This window comes from Tamandua tetradactyla, chromosome 2 (genome assembly GCF_023851605.1).
Source record: "Tamandua tetradactyla isolate mTamTet1 chromosome 2, mTamTet1.pri, whole genome shotgun sequence".
Classification (NCBI taxonomy): domain Eukaryota; kingdom Metazoa; phylum Chordata; class Mammalia; order Pilosa; family Myrmecophagidae; genus Tamandua; species Tamandua tetradactyla.
Window position 1 is genome coordinate 10,832,376 of NC_135328.1, and position 15,761 is coordinate 10,848,136.

The window sequence follows — 15,761 nt, forward strand, 5'->3', positions numbered from 1 at the left end:
CCCCGAATCCATACGTTGTCTTAGCAATTTTGTGATTTCCATCCTCAAACATGGTATTACTTCCATTTATTTTTGGTCTTCAATTTCTCTTGGTCACGTTTTATAGTTAATTGTGTAATGATCGTGTATATCCTTTGGTAAATTTATTCCTATATATTTGATGTTTTCCTAACACTTTTATAAATGATGTAATTAAAATGTCATCGTGGATGGCGCATGCGCTCGGTGGCGCCTAGCACCCACCATCCTCACACCCACGGCGGGTCCATCATGGTAGAGCTGAAGTTCAAGGAACTGAACGTCCAGAGTTGCTGGTAGCAGCTGTACTTGGAAATTCGAAATGAGTCCCATGACTATCCTCACAGAGTGGCCAAGTTTCCAAAAAGCAGAAATCGAAACAGATACAGAGCTATAAGCCCCTATGACCACAGCCATGTCAAGCTGCAGAACTTGGACAATCATTGTTATCAACACCAGCTTGGGCAGCGTGGAAGAGGCACAGAGAAGCTACGTCCTGACTGAGGGTCCACCCCTAACATACGTTGTCATTTTTGACTTATGGTTTGGCAACAAAAAACCAAAGCAGTTGTCATGCTGAATCAAGTTGTGGGGAATCAGTTAAATGTACACAATACTGCCCAACAAAAGATGACCGAGAGATACTATTTAAAGAAACAGATTCCATGTGAAGCTCTTGTCAGAAAATGCGAATCAAATTATACAGTACATGTATTACAATTAGAAATATCAACAGTGGTGAAACCAGAACAGGATCACATTTTCATTATACTACCTGGCCAGATTTGGAGTCCCTGAATCATGAGCTTCATTTCTCAATTTCTCATTTTAAGTGAGAGAATCTGGCTCCCTGAACCTGACCATGGGCCTGCAGTGTGGAAACCAGACAGTCTGGGACCTTCTCTTTGGTGGACACCTGTCTTGTTTTAGTGGGGAAAGGAGATGATATTAACATTAAATAGGTTTTACTGAATATGAGAAAATATCAAATGGAACTTATTCAGACACCAGGTCAACTCAGAATCTCATATATGGCTATACTAGAAGGAGCAAAGTTTATAGAGGGACATTCAAGTATACAGAAACAGTGGAAAGAACTTTCTCAGGAAGATTTATCTCCTGCTTTTGCTCTTTCACCAACCAAAATAATGACTGAAAAATAAAATGGGAACAGAATAGTCTTAGAAGAAGAAAAACTGGCAGGTGACGGATGTACAGGATTGTCCTCTAAAATGCAGGAGACCGTGGAGGAAAACAGTGAGAGTGTTCAACAGTAAAGCTAACACAGCAAAGAAGGTGCAGCAGATGAAAAAGAGGCTAAATGAGACTGAACGAAAAAGAAAAAGGCCTCGATTGACAGACACCTACATATTCGTGACTTGAGAATATTCTGAGGTTATAAATTTTGAACCATTGATGTGCAAAGCAAGACCTGAAGCCCACTCTGGAAACTGAAGTGAGGCTTGATAAACCTGTAGCTTACCTCACAGTTGTCTTACATACACCAGTAAACTTTCCACCAGGTAATGAAGAGCACCACAGCAGCAGACTGTTCAGACCCTCTGATTGGATGTGTTGTCAAGTGTTTTCTAATGCGTGTATGAAATGTAGAAAGATGTAAAAGAAATAAATTAGGAAAGACTTCTTTGTATTGTACTGTCATTCCTACTGTATTTTTATACTTTTAGGCAGCATTAAATATTTTTATTAAATAGAAAAATTTCATCTTGTAATTGTTTGTTACTAATATGTAGACATATGATTGATTATTGTATATTAGCATTGTATCCAGTGACTATGCTAAATTCACTTCTTATTTTAATAAGTTATCTGTAGGTTATTTCGGACTTTTGCATGTATGGTATTATTGTCTGTGAATTATGGTAGTTCAATTTCATGATTAAGATTTAAAAAATATGTTTTTAAGTGATGCTGGCTGTGGCTCTTTTTCTTAAGGACAGTTATTTCAAAAGAATATAAGGAACTCAATTCTCAGCAGTAGTTTTTTGGAGACTGTAGGGACCCCTGGTTATTTCCTTTCAGGTAATGTGCTCAGCTTGGTTGGCAAGGTCAACTGACCATTCAAGACACATAAATTAGCAACCTGCTGCACCTACATTTTTGGTCTCATAACCTTAAAGAATTAGCAGGAAAAAAAATAGAATAAAACACATAGTTCTTATTTAAAAAAAAAAAAAAAGCACCATGAAGATCATCGGATGTAGTGATTCTAAAAATAAGACTTATTGATACCCTGTGGTCCCTGTACCAACCACTCACCTTTCATGCTGCCCACTCATCTGTCTTGCTGACCATTCCTCCCACCTACTGCCCACCCATTTATGGTGCTACACACTCAGTCTGATCCCCCCAGTGACTTATCTACTTCCTCTTTTAATAATAACATGACCTTTTCTTATTATAAAAGCAATGTCCACTTATTAAGAAAGCTTAGAACATGAAGCAAGTATAAAAATAAAGCCATGATCTTAAAAAATGGATACAAAATTGCACATAAAGTATCCCAATTTTGTAAAAAGAAAAATAACAATTTTGCATATATAAATATAACAAAGGACGGAACCGTAATTCACCCGCAACATCCTGGGGCCTTCCCAGCCTACAGGCAGACATGAAGTTACTAAGTGCTTCCTACCTCGATTATGAAGCTCCTGGCCTCCACCTGCTCAGGAAGCATCTTGAACCTGATCATGTCGCTTCCCCAGTTGTTTTGAAATGTGCCTAGATACACCAGGAAGGAGTTGCACGTGTCCTTTGGCCTTCGTCAAGGTTTTGCACCCCTGCCCCTGGTGCCGGCCCCTGAGACCTGGACTGCCCTGGCTATCTGGGCCTTGCAGGGAAATGCAGCTCAGTGGAGGGCTGTCCCTCCATTCTTTCCCTTCCCCAACCAAGGACCCAGGGCAAAGATCTCCTCCCCAACAGCCTCCCCAAAGCCTCCTTGCACATCCATCCTGCAGATGGCCATGGTCCACTGGGTACACAAAGGCATGTCTTGAGTCCCAAATATCACATCACATGCCTGCTGTTATGGATTGAATCGTGTCCCTCACAAAGACATGTTCTAACCCCGGGTCCTGTGGATGTGAACCAATTTGTAAATATATCTTTGGAGATGTTGTTAGTTAAGGTGTGGCTCAAACTGAAGGAGGGTGGACTATTCCCCAATAAGACAGGAGTCCTTATAAGCAGAGGAAATTAGGACACAGTAGGAGGTGACAGATGGGATAGAGGCAGAGGGTGAGTTAGGGAATGCCATCAAGCCACTGCTAGAATGCTATAGACTCCTGGAGAAAACATGGCCTGCTGACCCCTTGATTTTGGACTTAACTGTAAGACAATAATTTCCTGTTGTTTAAGCCAACTAGTCTGTAGTATTAGTTATAGCAGTCCTGGCGAATGAAGACAATTGCCAAACAAAATCACCCCTTTTTATATTTCTTAGCATTCTCTAACTTTTTACAATAAATATTTAAAATAAAAATAAAAAGAAATAAAGAGCCAAAAAATCTTAACATGCTATACTTATTTAGAGAACGATTGAAGAAAAATGTGTATTTCAGAAATTTCCTATCATTTATGCAGCTGTGTTAAAATCTCACTGAGAGGTCAAGAAAGGAGGTTTATGAAACTTCTATTCATTGGGCTATTGAGAGTCTTGAAAATCTGGGAAATGGTCATCTGGAAGCTTCTATACCATGGTGCCAGCTCTTGGACTGCAGTCAGAGACACACGACTCAGCTTGCTGTCCTGTAGAAGGCCCTAAAAAAATCACACGGTGGGCCTCTTTGCTCCAGTCCTTTATTCTTGATAAAGTGAAGTTACCTTGAAATGAACCAGAATGGCTCATATAAGCAAAGCAGGCTCTCTGTGTGATCTGTGTTCAGGCCCTAGAACTGTCTTTGGGGATGATGAGGGCACAAGGTCTTCTCTGCAGTCGTCACGGAGGCCATATGGTGTGTGGAAAACCAACATGCACTAGCGCTGCAACTCATGCTCCTTAGACATACAGGTTGTTTCTGGATGTCTGCATGACCTTCAAAATGGTGCATAAGAATAAGTGCTTCTACGGGAAGGCTGTGCATATGCTATCTGCCTTCATCTTTCCAATAGCCTGTGCCTTGTGGGTTTTTCTATTTCCATTTTACAGATAAGAAAACTGGAAGCAGACAGGCTAAATGGCTTGGCCAGAATCACACTTTGATGGAGGCATGGTTCCTACTGGGCCTGGGGGTTTCCTTGGCAATTCCACGAGCAGGTTGGCAGTGCCCTTTGAGAGTGGTTCAGCATACTTACATGTCAAATGAAAGCCCATGATAAGCCTTGGTGCTCAGCTCCATGACTTATAAGGCATGTCCATGCCAACAACATGGTGGCCAGCAGACCTCCCCTCCCAAGTGTCTTTTGAAGGTGTCCAGGCAAAATCCTGGGGAAAACCCTCAAGCAGGAGATCTTTCAGAGCAGCCAAACTAGCTTTATGTATCCTTTCCAGAAAGCTTTTATACTTGATTCCTCAGGCACTCATTTTTACTGGACATTCTTAATAATGGCTGGCATAAACATTCTTTATAAAAATTCACTTTCATGTGGACATATTATTCCCCAGCGAGCCCAGAAAGCCAGCATATCATTGCACAATTGTTCAAGAGTGTTTAAACTTGATTGAACCTGCAGGTGGTGCCATGCAGCTCCTTGGAATCCTGCCACCCTTGGGTGCTTGAATTTTCCTTGTGGGTCTCTGGGGGAGACAGCTACACTTTCCCCACCTGGTCCATCAATCTCCCGAGAAGCACCTTGGGACGAGATGGGCATTAGGCTTTTTGGCAATGGGCCAAAAAGATTTGGGCCAGCTCTTGAAAGGCTGGCTTGCCAAGGTTCCAAAGGAAAGGTGCGCACATTAAGAGTCTTTTCAATATTATGGAAAATTTAGATCACATTTAAAAATACATAAGACATTATCCAACATTTTTACCAATGATACATTTATTTTATTGTTCTGGAAAAGTTTTCACTCTCCATCTATGTTACCAAATGCTGCACTGATGACAGGAGCACTGCAATTTGCTCCTCACCCTTGATCTGGGTTAAATACACATAAGTTAAGACCCTGAAAACAAATGATTTCTCATGGTGAAGTGCACAGAAAATAAAGAATAAACAAGATTTGTGTTTTCCAAGAGCATCTGCAAACCACGGAATTTTCCTTCAGGCAGGCTTTGCATATTGCTCTGCCCCAGAAGTCCCCAAGGTGGTGGATTTAGCACAAGTTTCATTTGCTCTGCAAATGGCCATTATGTGAGCACATCTTTTGTGATGTGAATAAATACTGAGATATTCAAATCATTGATGGATTTAGTCATATTTCTCTGGAGACATTAAAAAACATTTCTAAACTGAGTGTTCAAGTCATGACTTCTCAAAATTCTTTAAATGTCTTCAGTAAGACTGGCTTCCACAGAGATTGGAATATCAATTCTTATGGATAAGCGCCTTCCTAGATAAGGACCTTCCAGCTACTTGGGAGGGAAAGAGGGGGCTGGCAGAGAACTGTGGAGGACAGAGACCCGAACTCCAGGGCCAAGGTCAGGCTACAACCTGCCACCAGACCTGGGAAGGTCTTAGGGAACGATGATAAGCAGATGGAACTCACAGCTGGGGAAAGTGGGATTCCATTTTGGGTTGTTGTTTTCAGATGTGTGGCTTTTGGTAGACTGCCTAACCTTTCCAGTTATCCTCTTCTGTAAAACTGGAACAATAAAAATAATAGTAATAATTTTATCTCCAATAGGTTTCCAGGAAGATTAAATGTGATGTTACATTTAAATCATTTAATACATGCATACCTCAGAGATATCACAGGTTTGGCTCTAGCCCTCTGCAATAAAGCAAGTCATACAAATTTTTTGGTTTTCCAGTGCATTTAAATACTATACTGCGTAAAATATATTTATACTACACTATATTGTAGTGTATTATGTGTTCATTATAGCTACACATAATATCCCCAAAATATGATATCTAAAAAAAAACAAAGTACATACCTTAATTAAAATGTGACCCAGAGACACTAAGTGAGCACATGCTATTGGAAAGATGGTGCCAATAGACTTGCTTAAAACAGGTTGCTACAAACCTCTAATTTGTAAAAAAAAAAAAAGAAAAGAAAGAAAAGAAAAAAGCATATCAAAAGCAATATCTGCAAAGCACAGTAAAGTGAAACACAATCAAATGAAGTATGCCTGTACAGGACCTGAAGCCTTTTTAAAAACGGTACTTATTCTGGTTTGAATAGTGTCCTCCTAAACTTCATGTTCACTAAGAATCTCAGAATGTGACCTTATTTGGAACTAGGGTCTTTGAAGATGTAATTAGTTAAGATGAAGTCATACTGAATTAGAGTGGGTCCCAAATCCAATGACCGGTGTCCTTATCAGAAGAGGAGAGGACACATAGAGACACATAAGGAAAGACGACCATGTGATGATGAAGTGATGCAACAACAAGCCATGAAGTACCCACCATAAGATACAGAGTACCACGGCCACCGCCAGAAGCTGGAAGAATAAGGAAGGATTCTATCCTACAGGTTTCAAAAAGACCATGGCCCTACTGACATGTTGATTTTGAACTTCTGGCCTTCACAACTATGAGAGAAAAAATTTCCATTGTTTTAAGCCAGGAAGTTTGTGGTCCTTTGTTGCAGCAATTCTAGGAAACTAGCCATTATTATCACTGATGGGCTGGTAATTTAAAGTTTCTGAGCCTTGGTTTCCTCACATGTGAAATGGGACTATGATTGGAAGTATGAGTGTGTAAGTGTACATAGGAGGTCCTCAGAACACCTGTTGGTCAACATTATCATCATCTCCATTACCACCACATCTTCTTCTATTACAAAGACTTCCAAGGTGGCTTCTATGCTGTCCCTGTTATATGGGGATAAGAAACTCTGGGCTCAGAAGGGCTTCAGAGAAAGGGTTATCTGGCATTGTCAGAGGGATTTCTGATTCTAATAATATCCACCCCACCTTCTGGTGCCTCTTCTTGCCTTAATTCTTGTCTCCATCAAGCACTGAGCCCCATTTATGAAACCCAAACCACCCTTAAAAGTCAATGAATAAAAAAAAAAGAATAAATAAATAAAAGTCAATGAATGGCCACCTCTGAGGTCATTCAAAGAAATGTGTTTTGAGTTTGGTTAAAGAATTTCAGGAGATATTTGGACTAGAGGCAGCCTTCTTGAAATAAGAACATACCCTCCTGGATGACTACTTCAAAGTTAGTGACACTTACAAAGCTAAATTACATACAGTTTTGGGGGAAGAAGAAAGTTCATTATTTCATTGCTGAGGGAATAGCAGAGAGAAGGGAGGACATCGCGGTCATCCTTGAGGTAAGTTTTGATCAGGCATTTGAAGAAAGGGTAGAGTGCCCTTCTTGGTAATATACAGGAAGGGCTACAAGGGCTGAAGGAGGAAGAGGTCGAGCAAGGCTTAGACAGACTTGAATTGTGATGGAATCTGGATACAGAGTTCCTGAGTTCAGAGAACTTGGGTGAGCCCCTGCTTGGGAAATCAGACTTGTTTCTGTGGTTTCCAATATCCATGATAATGTGGCTACTCTGGAGGGTAAGAAGAAAGTGGGGGGGCTTGAGACTGAGCTAGAAACACATTTTACCACAGTTTGCTTGTTGTAGCGTCCCAAGGACCCAATTACTGCATTCCCTGTTCCTACTGGTTCACTGTAAGAGTCCACCTCCATGGCTGGAGCCCCAACTTCAGCTTCTGCAGTTGGACTTTTCAATAATAGCACATGTCAGGCCTTGATATATAACACAGTTTACCAGTCCCCTGTGTTATTCTTTAACTCTTTTGAAAGAATTTCAAACTTAAAAGACAGTGGTAAAAATAATACAAATCGTATAAATGAAACTCCAACATACCCGAACTCTCAGATACCCAGATCTACCAATATTAATATTTTGCCACCTTTGCATATCATTCTATCTATATCTATCTGTCTGTCTGTCTGTCTATCTATCTATTGATCTATCTATTCTAGTTTGCTAGCTGCTGGAATGCAACACACCAGAGACGGATTGGCTTTTAATAAAAGGGGGTTTATTTTTTAGTTCTTCAGAGGAAAGGCAGCTAACTTTCCGCTGAGGTTCTTTCTTATGTGGAAGGCACAGGATGGTCTCTGCTGGTTTTCTCTCTAGGCCCCTGGGTTCCAACAACTTTCCCCTGGGTGACTTCTTTCTGCATCTCCAAAGGCCTGGGCTGAGCTGCAAGTGCTGAGATGAGGAATGCCAAGCTGCTTCGGCTGTGCTACATTGCGCTCTCTCATTTAAGCACCAGCCAATTAAGTCAAAGGTCACTCATTGCAGCAGACACGCCTCCTAGCTGACTGCAGATGTAATTGGCAACAGATGAGGTTCACCTACCGTTGGCTTATGTCCACAGCAACAAGATTAAGTACGCTCACTTGGCCAAGTTGACAACTGAATCTAACTAACATACTATCTATCTATCCATCCATCCATCCATCCATCCATCCATCCATCCATCCATCCATCCATCCATCCATCCATCCATCCATCCACCCACCCACCCACTCAGCCAGCCAGCCAGCCAGCCAGCTATCTATCTATCTATCTATCTATCTATCTATCTATCTATCTATCTATCTATCTATCTATCTATCTGACTATCATCTTCTAAATAGTTGGGAGCAGGTTGTACACATCATACTCCTTTAGCACATAAATAATTCCATGTACATTTCCTGCAAACAGAATAATCATTTATGTCTGACAAGTGCAGTCATCAAGTTCAAGAAATTTAACATTGATATAAAATTTACATTCTATAATCCATTTTTGTCATAGATCCTGATAATATCCTTTGAGCCTTTTTCCTCTATTCTTAGATACAATCCAATAGCATATTTTGCATTTAATTGTTTTGATCTTCTTAGTTTCTCTTTCTTTCCTTTTAAAAAAATTGTAAAAATGACAACTTTCCCTTCACCCCAAACAGAAGCCTTACACACATTTTTCATTAACTTTCTTTTCCCCTTAATTTAATTTAATATCCAAAATTTATATTAATCTCATTTGCTTTGATGCCATCTTAATTTCAATAGCAGACATAAACTATATAACTATATCCCCACACACACCTTTATGTAATTCTTGTCACAAATTATATCTTTATACATTATGAGTCCTAAACCATTGATTAATCATTACATTTTATGCATTTGCCTTTCAGACCTTGTAGGAAGTAAAAAATATTTATATTTATCCATGTCAGTATCATTACTGGAGATCTTTATTTCTTCATGTGGCTTCAGTCAGTTTTCTGGTGTCCTTTCCTTTCAACCTGCAGAACCCTCTTTTGCATTTCTTATAATTATAGGGCTGGTCTACTGATGACAAAGTCCTTCAGATTTTGTTTATTTGGGAATGTCTTAATTTCTCTCTCATTTTGGATAGTTTTGCCTGATACAGACTACTTGCTCAGCAATGTTTTGTTTTCAGCACTTTAAATATGTCTACCCACTGCCCTCTTGCTTCCATTGTTCTGTATGAGAGATCAGCATTTAATCTTATTGAGGCTCCCTTGTATGAGACATGTTGCTTTTCTCTTGCAGCTTTTAGAATTCTCTCTTTACCTTTGGCATTTGACAGTTTTATTATAACATGGCATAGTCTGGGTCTGGTTGGTTTTATCCTGTTCATAATTCATTGAGTATCTTGGATGTGTATATTCATGTCTTTCATTATTTTGGGGAAATTTTGAGCTATCATTTTTTTTATCTTCTTTCTGCCCTTTATTTTTCCTTCTCCTTCTGGGACTCCCACAATGCATATATTAGTATGCTTGATGGTGTCTCACAAATTCCTCAAGCTCTGTTCCTTTCTTGCATTCTTTCCTCATTTTTGCATCTCAGATTGGATGATTGCAATGGTCTTACCTTCATATTCACTGATTCTTTCTTCTGTCAGCTCCAATTTGCTGTTGACCCCCTCTAGCAAAGTTTTAATTTCTATTACTGTGGTCTTCAGATCTATTTGGTTCCTTTTCATAATTTCCCTCTTTATATTGATAATCTCTTTGTATTCATCTATTGTTTCTTGATTTCCTTTAGTTCTTTATTCATTAGCTCTTTGAGCACATTAAAGAAAACATTTTTTTTGCATGGGCAGGCACTGGGAATTGAACCTTGGTCTTCGGCATGGCAGGCGAGAACTCTGCCACTGAGCCACTGTTGCTGATCCTTAGTCCTCATCTGGGATGTCTCAGGTCTGATCCTCCCTATTGATGGTTTCTAAGGCTTTAGTCTTCTCCTGTGCCTGTTCCATCACTTCCTATGTTTTGTTTTTGTGTATTTTGTAATCTTTTATTGAAACCTGGACTTTGAAATCTTAGAGTATGGAATTTAGACTCCAAGCTGTCTTTTCCTTAACATTGTATCCAGCCAGTGTTATGACAGAGCTTTCCTTTAAAGCCAGGAGCTAACCAGAAAAACAAAAGAGAAAAAAGGAAAGGAGAAAAGGACACACCTTTTCCAGTCTTTGCAGATTGACCTTGCAATCTTGTGCAGATCGCACAACCCTCTGCCTTGGGGTTTTTTCACACAATAAATCTGGAGAATAGCTCTGGGCCAAAGCATAGGGGCTTCCCTGATCCTTTATGCACCTACCTCTTGTCTTGGCTAAGCGCATGTGACTGTAAAAATTCCCTCCTTTATACAGATACAAAAGTCCCCTCCCCCAGGAAACAATTTCCCCATGGTCCCAGGCATGGCACTGTATGTCCTACAGCCAGCAATCCTTTCCTCCAGTGTCTTGTAGAAACACTCAGTGAGTTGTCTTCAAAAGGCAGGGCAAATTCTGGGACCAGGATACCACCACACAGACTGGGCCAGGCATTCAGCTCCCAGTGTGTGCACAAGTGTTGCTCTGCTTCCTTCAGAACTGGGATTAGGAATCTCTACTAAGAGCACGGGCTGGCTCTACTCAGAGTTCTCGAGGTCTGGGGGTAGCGGGATAGCCAGGGCACCATGATATTCTATCACTTCTAAATGGCCTTTTTCTTGATCAACACTCACCCTGACATTGCAATTCTTTAACTTTTTTCTGGAGCTTTTAGAAATATATTTCTGCTAATTCTCACTGGTTGTTCAACACTTCTATGGGGTAATGGAGCCCTGAAGCATCTAACTCTGCCATCTTGATAGTCCAGCATATTTTATTTCACAGAAATGTTATTTTGCTTGCCAGGAGCCATATGAGAGGTTGTTCACCAGTTTTTTAATTTTTTTTTTACATTACTTATGCAGATGGTTGTGGTCATACTTGGTTGGTTGGAAACTCAGTGGGAGGAAGGTGATAAGCTCTATTTGAGCTTCTTCTGTTGCTTGCTCACCTTTTGGCCATTTAATGGATATTTTACATTCACACCAGAAAGAGGGGTTGAAGATTTTAACTTTAACACATTATTTTAAGTGCTTTTAAGAAGCAATAAGGAATAGCTTGATACTACTAGTGTTATAAATTATTAGCTAAAATAAAAATGGGGGAGGTCAGCTTTCACGTGGGATTCTTCTTTGTCCCTGAGATTAGGAGAGAAATGGCCATGTTTGGAAAACCATCCTAGGTAGTAGGGTTGACATCGTGCACGACTCAGATGTGTAAAAATTGAGTTTGGACACCTGTTCTCATCTTGGCCAGTAGCTCCCCACAACTGGTGATGGGTGGGAAGCAAACCTTCTGATGAGGGAGACACAAGGCTGTCAAGCCCAGGAAAGGTGTACACTGGAAGGTTCACAGCCAGCTTCTCCATTCACGAACTCAACTATCCTTTTTTCAGAGCCTCAGTTTTCTTGTCTGGGAAATGGGGATAAACAATAACACCTGCCTCATGGTCTGATTATGAGGACTTTTCAACAGGGACTGGCACAAGGTACACAATTAGTGTTACCTATTGTTGTTAGTTAAAGGGAAGCTTGTCTCTTTTGATTTAAACTAAACTCTTCTAAGTTGCCCTTTTGGGTTATAAGAATGCAAAGCTCAGGATCTTAGTGTCATTCCTTTCCTTCCTTTATGCCAGGACATGTGCAGGGGGAATTTGCACACCCACATGATGGTTGGTCTGAACAGCTCCTGCTGGTGTTGGCCAAAACAAGACTAGTCCTGTCTGTTCCCAGTCCTCTTGGCTTTCTTGCTGGCACCTGAAGCTGAAGTCCAAGGTCTCTGACAGTTTCATCTAATCTCACTGGAATCCTCATACTCTGCAGGCTCCATAACTCAACCCCAAGACTGTGACAGTCCCATCCTTTCCTCAGGGTTTGGGAAGCCCTGAGTCACCTGCACTCCTCACACAGCCATCAAGAAACCAAGGAATTATCTCACGTCCACTGTTCTAGACATCTCATGTCCATTGTTCTAGACATCTCATGTCCACTGTCCTAGACATCTCATGTCCACTGTCCTAGACATCTCATGTCCATTGTTCTAGACATCTCATGTCCATTGTTCTAGACATCTCATGTCCATTGTTCTAGACATCTCATGTCCACTGTTCTAGACATCTCATGTCCATTGTTCTAGACATCTCATGTCCACTGTCCTAGCCATCTCATGTCCACTGTCCTAGACATCTCATGTCCATTGTTCTAGACATCTCATGTCCACTGTCCTAGACATCTCATGTCCACTGTCCTAGACATCTCATGTCCACTGTCCTAGCCATCTCCTCTGCTCTTGTTGCTCTGTCACCCTGGACGTCCTGGGAAGGGTGAGGAACCTGTCCCTCAGCCCACCTGGCTTCTTTCGGAATTTCTCTCATAACCCACTGTTGCCCAAGTCCAGGAGGATGGGAAGCTGGGTGATTTCTCAAAGACTTAAGGACTCTCCAATTCTCTCTTCCTTCCCTGTTATAAATGAACATCTGGTCTTCATGTGGTAGGATGCTACCCTACCTCATATCCTCTTACTTCCTTTCCCCCAAGGACATCTCAGTCTGCTGTCTTTTCTCTTTTTTCCAGGTGATAAATATTATTCCTTTGATTATAATGTCAGAAGAGATGCAGGGTTAGGTAAAAACTGATTGACAGGGATAAGGTCAGGAAATATTATAAAAAATATTATCTCCGTTTATATGGTAAATAGTCTGAGGATGGAAGCATGGTTTGTTATTACAGGGATGTAAACGTTAAGCTATAATTAATCTGCTATAAACATTTAATTATGGAAAATATTCTCATTTGCAAGACAGAGCCCATACTACCTTAGGAAAACATGCAACAAACCCTGACTTTCTTGTTTAGACTAAATCAGAGGCTTGAGAAAGTAGAATATCCTGATTCTTCTGGTTGGCTTGTCTGAAACAAGATTTTGCATGGTTGATAAGAGTGCAAATTGAAACCCTGAGTTAAAAAATTTATTTCCAAACTTTCTATTTACCTGGAGTGGAGCCAAAGTTAAAGAGGTTAATATTTAGTGAACAGAAACATGTTTCTGAAAAGGGCAAATAGATAAACTTTACTTTGTAAACTCTGTTACAGCTTTCATTTAAAAGTTGGGTATAGAAAGAGGAATACAATAAAAATCAAAACAAATATGTGTACCTGCAGTGCCAATATGTTATACAACACTGTCCCAAATGATGGCAAAGAATGCATTTGGATTTCAAGTCAGCAGAATAGATGAATTTGGATTCCTTTAATTCAGAACTTGACAACTGTTTTAGTTTGCTAAAGCTGCTGGAATGCAATATACCAGAAATAGAATGGCTTTTAAAAGAGGAATTTATTAAGTTGCAAATTTGCAGCTCTAAGGCCATAGAAATTTCCAAACTAAGACATCCAGAAAAAAATACCTTAACTCTAAAGAAAGGGCCAATGACATTCAGGTTTTCTCTCTCAGCTGGGAAGGCACATGAGGATGTTTTCTACTGGCTTCTTCAAACAGCTTCTCTGGGGGTGTTTTTTTTTTTTTTTTTTCCTGCATCTCCTAAAGGTCTCTGGCTATGTGGGCTAAGCTTTTTCCAAAATGGTTTCCTCTTAAAGAGCTCCAGTAAGCAACCCCATCTTGAATGGGTAGAGACACATCTCCATGGAAACCACCTAATCAAAAGTTACCACCCACAATTGGATGGGTCACATCTCCATGGAAATAATCATAAAGATCCCAGCCAGCAATATTGAATGAGAATTAAAGGACTTGGCTTTTCTGGGGTACATGACAGTTTTAAACCAGCACAACAACAATTTAGATTTCACTGGTAATAGAGTTTGAGTTGGCACTATATATAAAGAAAGAATTTAGTCACAAATCAACATGGTATCCAGGTTGTGGAAATAATGTTGAGCCTTTGTGGACAAAGCTAATATTTAGAATAATCTGTAAAAAAAATTAATTTGCTCAACAAAAGTAATGTTTATGTATATATTAAAGCAGATCCCATGGGAAACTTTCTATTTTTATCAATTTGAGTGCCACTAAACATAACACTGCTTTGCCGTCAATGATTGAGCTCAAGCAACACGTCTTTAAAATTACTTTTTGTTAACCAAATAACAAACAAATAAAATTCAAAATATAATAACCGAATGCAAGAGCTACTCTTCATACAGTAAGTTGTATTCCAGCATTTTGCTGAAAAATAAATGGTCATCAGGGTACAATTGTTGACCAGAAAAACATATGGTCTGTTTGAAACTCTTTTTCTTAAAAAATTAAACAAGATTTCTTTCTAAATAATGAACAAATGTATCTCTTCAATATAGCTATCAATTAAGACACTTTCTACATGGTCCAGGGAGTGGGGATTTTGTGTACAAAATTTATCAGGAATTCCATTTCCAATATGGTGGAGTAAATGCCTAACATACTGAAACTCCGCAGATAACAATTCTAGACTTCGTACAAAGTATGGAAAACAACTACTTCAGGCTCTGGAGAATAAGAAGAGAACTTAATTTTAAAAATAGGCAAATGATTTGAATAGACACTTTGAAAAAAACAGCTAATTAGCACAAGAAAAGATGCTTAGCATCATTAGTCATAAGGAAAAGTGAATCAAAATCACAATGAGGCAGGACTACATGCCCACTAGAATGTATGAAATTCAAAAAGACTGACCATATCAAGTATTGGCAAAGATGTGGACCAACTCGTGAAACTGGAAAGGTGTGGCCATTTTGAAAAGCTATTTGGCAGCTTCATAAAAAGTTAAATTATTCAAATACTATTCAGGAACCCAGCTGTTCCATTTTCAGGAATTTATGCATAGGAAATGTCCACACAAAATGTATATATGAATGTTCAAGAAGTTTTATTAATAAGATCTCTAAACTGAAAACCCAAACGTCTATTAACAGATGAACAGGTAAATGAAATAAGGTGTATTCAATTAATGGAATATAATTCATTTCTTAATGGAGCAAACTATTGATATATGCAAAGATTAGGTGAATCTAAATATCATCATGATAAGTGAAAGTAGGTAGTCTCAAAAGGCTACATCCTATATGATTTCATTTATATAGAATTGTGGGAAATGCAAACTGATTTTTTATTAACAAAAAGCAGACGTGTGGTTGCCTGAGCCAGGGGCAGTAGGAGGGATGATAGCAAAGAGGTACAGGAATCTTTTGAGGGCAATGGAATTATTCTGAATCTAGCTGTGGTGGTTTCATAGATGTGTTCAGTTGAG

At 39.6% G+C, this 15,761-nt stretch overlaps 1 pseudogene; it reads left to right on the plus strand.

Moving 5' to 3' along the window:
* Nucleotides 1-216: 216 nt before the first annotated feature.
* On the plus strand, nt 217-1,401 carry LOC143655550 (tyrosine-protein phosphatase non-receptor type 2 pseudogene; annotated as a pseudogene).
* The last annotated feature ends 14,360 nt before the right edge of the window (nt 1,402-15,761 follow it).